Raw genomic sequence first — 12,812 nt, forward strand, 5'->3', positions numbered from 1 at the left:
TTTCAGCCTTGTGTATAATTCTAAAGTCTCCTGTTAATTCATGCTTTCCGTAACACTGTGTTTTCATAAATCTTAAGAAGCTGTTCTTCCCTTAGTGTAAGAGATGAGGTTTCTCGTCCCTCAAGAACAATAGGAAACATAATATTTTTGAAAATTAAAACATAACATACATTTCCCGCCTATAATCTCGATTTTATTTCCTTGTCTAGTTGCATTTCATACCTTTTTCTAGTTACATTACGACCACCAGCAATAGGAAAATTTTAATCTAGATGATTGAAGCTGAGAAATTGACACAATATACATTGAATGATGAAAACAATTTCGCTAGTGACAAATTCAGTTCACAGGTGCTGAAGTCAGGCTAGCTATAAGAGGGATATTCATGATGTGTTAAATGTTTTACTATTTTAAATGTTAAGTATAGTTTTGTGAGCAGCCTTATTTAAAGTAATGTTTAATGTATAAGAGCTCCTAGCGGATTTTTGAGCAACTTGTTTTATAACCTTTCCTTCCAAAACATCATGTTATTATTTTCACTAAAGTAGTTAATTACAACATGTCTAGTGGGTGAAAAGTGGAATTTGTGTAAAAGTTTGGCTACTGAGTCCCTTGTTGATCTTCTAACTTATGTGAAAGAGAATCAAGATGAGGTAATTGACAACTGTCATTACATTATTATTGTTGCCTCTCATTGCTTTATTTTTTATAAAAACATCCAACAAAATTGTGACGAGCTCAGCTGGTCTAGGGGTATTCATGATGTTGTGTTAAATGTTAAATGTTTTACCATGTTAAATGTTATAACTATAAGATTGTGAGCAGCCCTATTTGAAGTCATGTTAAACGTTAAATGCACAAGAGTCCCTAGCGGATTTTTTCAGCAACTTGTTGTACAAGCCGTTATGTTTATAACCTTCCTTCCAGACCCTCATGTTATTGTTTACTTCAGTTTTGATTTAAGTAATTAATTACAACATGCCTAGAGTGACTGAAAAGTGGAATTTGTGTGAAAGTTTAGCTTATGAAATGAAATGAAAAAACAACTTTATTCTGGGACATATGTATACATAAGAATAATTACATGGTTCATATAGTGAGATTTTTATCTGGCGAGCGTTTACAAATTTTCAGATAATAGAATGAAATTACATTGTTTTTTTTACTGTTTTTTTTCTCAAATGTATCATTAAAATTATCCATTCTGGTTTAATAACAGGGATATGAATACCACAAACACACGAAAGAACTGAGTTGTCACAACAACAAAAATGGCGGCGATCTCAACTGGTCTATTGTGTGACGTCATTCTCCATTTAACAGACCAAGTAACAGACTCTCAGCCATATTAAATGTTATTTCGTTTTACCACGGTAAAAGACGGCAATTTTTTCGATTTAACATGAGTTTTTCCATTTAACACGCTTTAACATGTTAAACCAAAGATCATGAATACCCCTTCTGTTGTGTGACATTATTCTCCATTTAACAGACTCTCGACCCTGTTATATGTTATATCGTTTTAACATGATAAAAGAAGGAAATATTTCTCCATTTAACATGTTAAACTAAAGGTCTTGAATACCCCGAAGGTTATAACATACTGTGTAGGACGTTCTCATGATACAACCTTCACAATATAAATAAATATATGAATGCCATACTTCACAGTGGTGTTAAGTACATTTTCACTAATTTTACACACAGCACAATTAATGGTTCTCTCATTTAGTAACATTGGTTGATTGTTATTTTTCAGTTAGAGAGTACTTATTATTTTATTTTTCGAAAAGCTACTACAAATAAAACAAATAATGAGAAGTAAACCATCGATATGGCTTTATTTTTTAATCGTGTTATACGTATAGCAATAAAAATTACACAATACTCAATGGATAGACGCTGGGCGTTTTTCTATTTATTGTAAGTTTATTTTTCGCTATCTCTCAATTCATCGATGTGTGTTTCTCATTGGAATTATCCTCAGTACTTACCTTCATTGTCAGATAAACGTGTTTAATCTTCATAAATCAGTTACATTTTTAATTGTATAAACTATTCTAAAAATTAATTTTTATTGCGTTAAATATTGGCTCTAGAATTAACATTTTCTTCTCAATAAAATAAACGTGAATGAATTTCCTTGAAAACTACTAAAATTAAAAAAAAATTCTTACTATGGCTCATCTTCCATGTGAGCTATTCATTTAAAACAGATACAGTCAAAATGTTGATCATATTACTGGTATATAACTGTATTGATTATAAAAAAAGAGAAAAATTCTTAATAAATTATATTTTGTACAAGAATGTTATTGTAAGATTCGGTATAACCTATACAGAGAACAATACAAACATGACCTATCTCGATAAATATTGATAATTGTTTAACAATTATAAAAAAAAATCTTATGTTAAATTTTCAATTACTTAAAAGGTTTTTTTTTTGTTTCAATTAAAACATACAAGTACATGTATTTACTACTCCTCTGCATCTAATTCCTCTGGTACATCTACAATACATTTATCGATTGCTTCTATTTGACTGCTATTTGAACTTTTAGGAGCTGCTTGATGACCATCTTTCAGCCCTTCTTGAGTAACCTCTGGAACCTTTAAAGTATCAGAAGTTCTTGCAGGAACCGCTTGCCCACCGTCTCTTCGTAACTGCTCAGACTTTTCTACACTTCTCAAAACATCACTAAATCTTACTCCCCGACCATTTCTTCGTAATCTTTGATATTCTTCTACAGCTTTTAACGCGTCACTAGTTCTCATTGGTTTGATAATATGTTCCTCCATCCCTTAAAAGAAAGACTTTAAGTTAAATGATACTTGCACTTCTAAACTAACCTGGAAATATATTAAGCAGCTGTTGATTATTTATAAATTCAGATTATAAAATTCCTAGCAGGGCATCCCTGGAAGGATTAGTAGTATCAGCATCGAACCTTCGTGTTCCCTAGACCTTCATTTGTATTTATGAAAAAAGTATAAAGTATTCATTTTATAATATCCACATTATATCTCCTCTTCATGTCGGTGTTTCCCGTCTACGTCTTGCTTCTGATTCTGAGATTGTGTTAAGTGACCGAAACCATTTTTGTAATTACGATTATCGTTATTTTATTATTATTTTTTAATGTATTGCTTATCCATATGAGAACTGAGAGTTTTTTTTCTATATTTTTTTATGAGCTAAATTTTTTTGTTCTTTAATGAAAACGTTTTTTTTTTTTTGTTTGTATTGTATTTTCTTCTTAATTGTTTGCGAAATTAATATGAATGATATTTTCTCATTAATTTAATTGAAATAACTTAAACTATTGTTGTTATAAAAAGAAACATGTAAAATCATCGATAAACATAACATTAACCTGTATTAAAAAAAAAAACCTGTCTTACAATTAACATGAACAAGAAGTAAATTCTGCGGATAGACACTGCACGATCCGTTGCTTACCTTCAACAGAAGTCTGATGGTTCGTCTTTAAAAAATTAAACAGGAGATACCGGATTAATCAACCTCACTTCTTACTACTTTTCTGATCTATAACACTGAAACTAAGACAGTAACTACATACAAATGCCTATCTGCCACAACCCATGTTGATATACTACAAAAGCCTCACATACTAAAACTTATTAGTTTTTCGAATTACTGGAAAACTATACTATACTATCGAATATCTGGTGAAACATCATAGAAAAAAAAAATTAATTACCTAAAAAAACAAAACAAACATCAAATTAGATCAATACTTGTAAAGTTTAAACTTAAACATATTACAAAACAGATACCATCCACTGACATATTGATATTGTATTTAAAAAAATGACGATGCTTATGAACCCAAATGTATTAATGGCAATTCTCACTTAACTTCATTGTTAAAAATTAGTGTTTAGTCGTCAGTTTTTATTCATAAATTAGGAATATTTATTTCTAAAAAATTAAATGTCAAAATAAGTTATTGGGGTAGATATTAAAACTAAATGATTTTTTTTTTTTTTTTTTTTTAAGGAATTTTAACATATAAATGATTTCACTTTTTTTTCTTTTTTTTTACTCTTTTATTTGAGAGTTTCAACTAATAACGAAAATAATCTTTAAAATGTATTCATAATACTGCTAAAAAAGACATATATAAAGAAACATGGAAATTCATCACAAAAGGACATTTTTGTGAGATTCAGCAGCTACGTTTTCCAACCTGACTACTCAATAAATATTAATAATTCTTTATTCAATAATTCAATACATCTTTATAAATTGAATATGAAATCAATAAAAATAACAAAAGAATATAAAGTACAGGTGCTCACTCGTCCGGACATGTTTTTCCTTGCACATTTCCAATTCTCTTCGGATTCACTTTAAGTACTACTTGAAGTTCCTGGACCTGCCCCTTGATCATCTTTTAGTACTTGTTGGGACTCTGAAGTAGTAGCAAATTCTAGCGGTGTAGTATCTTCTGTTTGGTCATCTAGTAAATCTGTAAGAAGTTCCTCTGGACCACATCTTCCTAATCTTTGGTATTCTTCTGCAGCTTTTATCAAGTCACTAACTCTCATTGGTTTGATAATATGTTCCTCCATCCCTTAAAAGAAAGACTTCAAGTTAAATGATACTTGCACTTCTAAACCAACCTGGAAATATATTAAGCAGCTGTTGATTATTTATAATTTCAGATTATAAAATTCCTAGTAGCTGAGGTTTGTTGTGGTAATTTATAATACACTTGATTATTTTATTGAATTTTATGCAGAATGTGTTATTAATTTTTAATGAGACAAAATAAAAATGTTGTATATTGGTTGGAACCGTTATTTTGTATAATAGATTATGCTGTCCTTTATGTGCAATTCCCTAGCTGTTATGAATTACTTCTAAAAAAAAAAAAAGTTACTTTAGTTAACAGTTATTTATTTCTATTCTCTTTAAATATGGTTTCGAATTACAAATTTACAAAATTCATTCAATAAAATTGCCAATAGGGTCTCCCCATTTTACTATATAAAACGATTCGATGGGTATATAATTCATATTCCTATAATATGAGTACGATATTGAAATAATTTGTACCGATTTTCGTGTTTCTTTATTCGTTAAATTAATAACATTAATTAAAATAGATAACCGCAAATTTATTTTATACAAATGATGTACATGACAGTATAACATCAAGTCAGTTTACAAGAAGGTTTCAAACTATTATTTATACACACAATAAATATTTATTTTAGTTAAAATAATTTTTCAGACCTCAAAGAGTTTTCTCAATAATAGAACTATGCCTAATTTTTTTTTGTTTTATTTTTTCCAAATTTGGGACTGTTAAGTTTTACTAGCACTATTCGTAATGGATGAGAATTGAAACCTCGAGTTTTTATTATATTTTATTTTTATAATAAACTTTTAAAATAATTCCATTGATATGTTTAAAAAAACATATGGAACCAATTTACAAACTAAAAATTTTCAGCTGAAATTTAATTAAATATTCAGAAATAAAATTTATGTTGAACTCACTAGTAGATCATAAACAAAACAGGATAACCTAGTACTAGTGTGAATTTAAAATTATTATTCAAGAAAAAACTAATCTAAAATTAAAATATATAAGACTTTGCACCAAGTCCCGAATTTTTGTACAATTTCATAATTTTTACCAGATTTTTTTTAAACGACTGACGATCTATGTTATGAATGAGTGAGCCTGATGCAAGTTTTATAATTATAAATAAAAAATTAATTACATATTGCAATCGAAAATTCATATTCATTTAATTTGTAATACAATAAACAACGTTATAAACGCGACTACCTTCTAGGATTCACTTCTAGCTATGAATATTTTCATTTCTCGTAATTCCACTTCATATTGTTTGTTGTTGTTCAGTTTGTTGTTACTTTCCTCAAGAGTGGCAATATTTATTATTCTTAATATGCCGAAGGCAAGTGTGTCAACAGGTCAAAGTTAAAATCTAGGATTAAACTTTCTAAAGACTTTAATGAAACTCAAAAAAATTGATTAATATTGTTTCTTAAATTATTCCTCATAATAATAATATTGTTAGTTTTTTTTATGTTACACATTTAACTTGATCAGGCATTGTTTTTAGAAATTGCAAGATACTGTCCAAACCATGAAAATCCCTCTAAAATTTAAATTTCCTTACCTATAGTAATAAATTAGCAATATATTGATTAGTAATATGATTTGAATAGTGTTGTTTAATTAAATTGAGTTCTTCATTTTTTGATGTAATGACTGTTGTCATTCTTCTGTGTTTTGAGATACATAGAAAATGAAAATACCATCGATTTTAGTATCGGGTATTTATTTAAATTTTTTTGAATTCTGACATAGTATTAATTTAATTTTTTTATGTTTAGATCTATAATAAAATCATTCAAATTTAAATTTTTTCCGGTTTAATTTTTGTTATTGTTTAAATGCCATCGATTTAGTTAAAGTTATACTTTAAATGCAATGAATTTTGTAATTCTTTTCTGTTTCTAATCGTAAGGTTTTGTCATTTTGGTATTTCAGTTTAGAACGTCTGTCATAATACTGGAAGAAGATAGTCCGGGAAGATATATCCACCTATTCGCCCTAGCTTGCAGGGCTTCGTCAGGGCTGTCAGATTAAAAAAAAAGATGACTACTGAGTTGTAATCTTTGTTTCAATCTGTTGTTAATTTTGAAGTTTATTACATGTTTTAATTATGTACGTACATACTTTAGTTCTTATAAATAATAAATTTTTTTTTTGTAAATTCTCTTGGCATATTATTACATTTTGGTTGTGTTATGTCTTGTTGATTTTTTACTGCGTAAAATTACGTTCCTCGCTTATTACATATTAATAAAAACGTTTCGACGAATTAATGACAATGTAAGTTTTAGCAATGATGCCGCTAACTTTTATATGTGAGACAAAAATAAAAAATGTCTATTTTACCTTTATAAGAATCGACGTGGGTCGAAAGCTTGGTTGAAAGTCCTTTTGTAGTATGAGAGCAGTGAAGAATAAATCTATCCGCTTAGCTTGAAGATACGTTTGTACTTGGTGACTGATTTGCTCGGACTGGACACAGGTTAATACTACTGACCTGACCAAACACCGAGTAGTGAATACAATCACAGCTGCTATCACGTATAAACAGTTTCGCTAACACAAACGTCGGTCTTGGTAACACGATGTTATGAAATATTAATCGTTGAACCTGGTAACTGTAATAGTTCATTCTAAACCTTGAGTACACATGAGGTTCCACACAAATATTTCTTTTCCTCCTTTTTGTTTCTCACTATTAAGGCTCGGAAACACAAACAATTTTATTTTATATATAAGAAGATGGTCAGGGTTGCGTTCAAAAAAAGAACAAATAGTTTATTTATTTAACTATTTTAATGTCCGACGTTTCGCCCCACTTTGCAGGGCTTCATCAGGGCTAAAAACAGAGAATATTACAACAATAAGATACAATAAGGTAATTTAAGCCAGGATAAATATTGTGTAAAAATAAAGTGATTTGAGAGATTGAAGAAATTACATATAAATAAAAGGAAGGAAGGCATAAAATAGTATCAGTATAAAATAAACTTGAATAAATAATGATAAGAATAAAAAATAATTAACAATGGTAAGAAAAACTGTTTTTAATTTTTTTTTTTTAATACGTAAAATATAGTTCAAAAAGTTCAGGAGATGTACATAAAACAACAACAGTACGAAGAGGGGGAAAAAAAAAACAGAGATTAAATAAACGTCTTGAAAGAATAAATATACTAAAAGTAATAATAAATGAGCAAAGTTTATTTTATGTATTTACATTTTTATTTTATATAGTTTTGATTTTGATTGGTGGCATGCGTGTTATTTTATGATGAGAGATGACACCCAATGTTTAAAAAGCGACTGAAGTGACTATGTTTTTCAGTAGTTTTCCATCAAACCACCCATTTATTTAGTGACTATGTCAATTCAATGAAATAAAATGTGAACTTTCTCGTTTTGTAATTAGAGTAGAAGTGTAAATCTTGCAAGTCACTCAAACCTCAAACGGCCTACAATAAAATGATTATAGAGAATAAGATTTAGGTGACACGCTAATTCTTATTAACTATATGATTAAATGGTAGTTCGACCTGCCTGGTGGGCCTTTTACAGGATTGATATAACAGTTACTTTTTTTTTAACCGTTAATTATGGGGTGTATAATCTCGTACAAAAGACACCCCTAACTAGATACAACGTTATAATTAAAACAAACAAAGATAAAATAAAGAGATAAAAATAATAATTCTTGTTAGGAGAGACATGTGAAGTTAATAACAAAAATAACAACATTCCTAGACTTAATAAAACAAACAATTGCCCTCTAATGGGGGGGGGAGGGGGGAGGACAAGTTAATTTGAAATAAGGACGAAAATAAAATAGAAGTTTTGTCAATAGTAGAATTTATAACAGGATGTCCTACAGCAGCCTGGGTTCCAGTCTTCGGGTTAAGGTTGAGTTTCCCAAGTTTTAGATCACTTTTTCTTTAATTGTCGGTAACTGGGAGTGAAACTTCATCAATCATTTTTTTAATGTAATCCTCCATTGACTTCGTTTGCTATTTCCGATGCAATTGGGTATTTCTTGCCAATCGAGGAGTGATTCTGTGGACCTTATTTTGAAAATATTGTAATTTTTTCTTTTTTGTAAATGATGCCGTTCACAGCCGTACATAAGCATTGGCCTGAGAAATGTTTTAAAAATAAGAACAGTAGTTTATGATTTTCATTTAAATGGAATATCGATGAATAATCGTGTCTCATAGTAAAAGGAAAATTAAAGAAAAACTCAACTTTTTTGCCCCAAGTTGCTGGCCTCTAACAGGGCTAAAAAAAATAAATAAAAATTTAAATGATTTATGTTCAGATCATCAACATGTTCGTTGATCAGTGGGAATTTCAAACGGAGTCAATGGAGGATTACACCAAAAAATGATTCAATAATTTCCAGTCCTAGTTAGCGACAGTACTGGAGAAGTGATCTACAACTTGGGAAACCCAACCTCAACCGGAAGACTGAAACCATGGCTGCTGCAGGACATCCTGTTATAAATTCTATTATTGGGATACCTTCAATTTTATTTTCATCCTGTTTTTCTAATTAACTTCTTTTTTTTCCATTAGAACGCAATTATTTGTTTTCTTAAATGGACTAAATGCATGAAAGATTGAAAAGATGTATTGTGAAATATAAAGTTAAATAAGAATACTAAAAGTTTTAGACAATGAATGAAAATGGAAGTAAGAATAGATTACTTTCTTTTTGGAAAATTGTTCTCTCCAAATAGGGTATTGAAATACCGATGCTGAATAATTTCAGGAATGAAATGATAATACTAACTTTCATCTTGTTACTGTAAATTTATTTCCTATAATAGGTGTATACATGATCTTTAGTTTAACATGTTTAAGTGTGTTAAAGGAAAAGGTTATTTATTAAATAAATCAATTGGTATCCTTATTTAGTCTCAACATTTTTTATTGTATCAATAGTCCAACGTATCGGCCATCCTCAAGGACAATCTTAAATATAAATTCACACCTCACATCAAAATTTAAAAAAATGCACATCAAAATTAATGCACTCTCCGCTATTAGATTTTAGACTTTTTTTTTTTAATTTTGATGAACTTCCAACACATTACAAAAGACTGATCTACATGACTGTAATAAGGCCAATCTGGACTTATGGAGTTGAGCTTTGGGGCTCCACTGAACCTTCGAATTTCTCTCGTATTCAATCCTTACAATCCAAAATCCTTCGTAAAATCCTCAATACTCCTTACTTTGTCACAAATAAAATCATACATACCTTGTATGACCTTAATGTTGCCTATGTAACCGATCTAGCCCGAACCAGCTATCACTCCTTCCATTATAAACTCTCTAACCACTCGAACCCTCTAGTTTCTAATCTTGCATCCTCTTCCATCCCTGATAATCCTCCATGGCGCCTAAAAAGAAGATGGCCACAAGACCAGCTAATGTAAAATGTCATTAGAGTGCTACCAGTGGGTAGTTTCTCTATACGCCTGTAACACTCCAATTTAACTTAGATCAGATATACTAAATGTATTATAATGTACAGTTCTAAATAGCAATAAATAAATATCTAAAAAAAAAATTTTTTTTTTATGTGAGGTGTGAATTTATATTTAATATTGTCCTGGAGGATGACGGAATTGGCCCGAACATTAGACTATTGATGTAATAAAGAATGTTGAGACTTAATAAGGATACCAATTGATGTATTTTATTGATTAATACCAGTCTCAAGAATTTGAATAAATTATATCAAAAAGGAAAAAGTTATGTTATACGAAGAAATATTACCTTCTTTTACCATGTTAAAACGATATAACATGGTTGAGAGTCTGTTAAATGACCTCACGCAAGAGATCAGCTGAGCTCTAAACCATGTTATTTGTTGTACTGTGAGGTTACTTGCTCCTAGTTTTTGTTTTATTGTGTTAGTATTGTCTTGAACTTTAATTTTTTTTTTACATTTAACACAATATCATGAATACCCCTATTATTTGGTTTTGTTGTGCCTTTGTTTAATTGATAAGCGGGTTATAATGAGTTTATATTGAGTTCTAGCTATACACCGATTTTGGTTAAAGTATTTTTATGGCGTTTTTAATCTTTATATAAGTTTTAAAACATTATTTATTTAAGAATTTTGTTTATTTTTCTTATTAGTACAAGAGCCCAAGAGGAGAAAAAAAAGCAGTTATCTCACTCCAATTTTTGATTACTTTAATGAAAACTATGTATAGTTACTAGTCAAAATTGATGAGTCTGCCAAGTATAGGTAGGGGGAATAAAAAATGGCGGCTGTTTCAAAGCGATAAATAAAATTAATTTTAAAAAAGTAGGAACAACACAAGAAAACCCAAGAGAACTTCATTTAAAGAACAGTAAATTTGCTAAAATATGAGCCCTAATAGAATTATTTACGTTAAATAGTTTTCAAGATATAGCTTTTTAAAAAGCAACATTTCATAAAAATGTTGTATGAGATCAGTGGTTAGTGAATTTATTTTGAAAAATCTTTCAGTAGATTTTTAAGAAATGTTGCTTTTTAAAAAGCTATATCTCGAGAACTATAGGACGAAAATAGCCCTTTTAGGGCTTATATTTCAGCAAATTTACTCTTCTTTAAATAATATTCTCTTAGTTTTTCTAGTGTTGTTGGTAGTTTTTAAGATATAGAGCTCCGAATGAAAAATTAAGGTTATGAAACAGCCGCCATTTTTTATTCCCCCTACCTATACTTGGCAGACTCATCAATTTTGACTAGTAATTATACGTAGTTTTCATTAAAGTAATCAAAAATTGGGATGAGATAACTGCCTTATTTTCTTCCCGGCTGTTGTACTATATCCTAAAGTTTAATAAAGAGACTTATAGCATTTTAATTCTAGTCATTCTTCGATTTTTCGAGAGGCTGGATCGATATTGATCTTAAAGTCTTCAATCCTATTCATTTTATTTTACTCGATAAAAAGATTTGGTATGATCGTTTGCAACCTATAATCTGAAAAATAATCAATATACTTAGGCAGTTTTTTTGGAACTCCACCCGAAACATAAATAAATACTTGTACACAACAGGAGAGCTTTATTTATTCAAAGAAATAAATAACTTCTTTTTTTTTAATTAGTTTATTTTTTTTTTTTTTAAACGTCTTCAAACTGTACTTAAACCGTCGACCTTTCTCTGCATTGCTCTGAACATCTTATGCATTTGGGGATTACGATAGAAATCTTTTGGAGGACGGCGGATCGGGAGCCGGGCCGATGGTATTCAAGCTCTTGGTGTAATATTTCCTCTCTTGTGTCTCCTTGGAAACGGAAAAAAAGAAGAAAAAAAAAGCGCTATTGTTCTGAGAAGCCGGTCCAGAAGCCTGTTCTATCCCGATTTATACAAGAGCCTTCTTTTAGCTACCAACCCCACTTCATAATGTTCTCAATGTGGAGCGCTTTAAGTATCTGTATCTGTTTGCCTCTACTAGGAGGTGCAACCTAGGAGTAGGTTTGTCAGGTTTGATCATTTCTGTGCATCTTCGTCATGTTAATCCGATCTTTTTCAACAATTCGTTTCATTTGAATGGATATTATATTAAATCATCTTGAATTGTGTCTGTAAAAATATATCAAATTCTTTTTTATAATGTTTAAGAAAATGGCACAACGCACAGGAAACTGCCGTTTTTGTGCAAAAACCTCTAAACGTACCTTAAACTATATTCCACGTATGTTCAATCGCTTACCAGAAGTACTAATAAATAAATCAACCACAAAGAAAACTAATTAAAAATATATTTATCTGGGCACTTTCCTTACTTCTATGATTCCCAATAATTGATTTTGATTCATCGAATTTTATTTTTTCTTAATTCCACATAATTATTCCTTATATTACGATTAGAATTAGCAATGTATGAGTGCTTAGCTTTTTATATTATTTATTTAGATATTATTTTTATCATATTCTATTATTATTATTATTTTAATTCTCTAATTGTAAAATTATTATTCTTTCAAAGTGCTTTGAGTTATTTTTTTATAATTTGATTTCTTATGTTTAACACATGTAGGTTTATGTACACCAATATTTAATTTTTTTTTTCCTTATTCGATTTATAGTTTAAAAGGGGTATCCATGATGTGTTAAATGTTAAATGTTTTACCATGTTAAATGTTATAACTATAAGATTGTGAGCAGCCCTATTTGAAGTC

The 12,812-nt window shown here is 29.5% G+C and overlaps 1 long non-coding RNA gene across 1 annotated transcript; it reads right to left on the bottom strand.

The window, feature by feature from the left end:
* Positions 1–4,226: 4,226 nt before the first annotated feature.
* Positions 4,227–7,118, bottom strand: LOC136795957 (uncharacterized). The gene is made up of 2 exons (XR_010843657.1): positions 6,969–7,118; positions 4,227–4,650 (listed from the first exon to the last, which is right to left on the bottom strand). It is a non-coding gene; the product is annotated as an uncharacterized lncRNA (long non-coding RNA).
* Positions 7,119–12,812: the final 5,694 nt, after the last annotated feature.

Source organism: Halyomorpha halys, unplaced genomic scaffold (genome assembly GCF_000696795.3).
Source record: "Halyomorpha halys isolate HHAL.00 unplaced genomic scaffold, Hhal_1.1 Scaffold30.1, whole genome shotgun sequence".
Classification (NCBI taxonomy): Eukaryota; Metazoa; Arthropoda; class Insecta; order Hemiptera; family Pentatomidae; genus Halyomorpha; species Halyomorpha halys.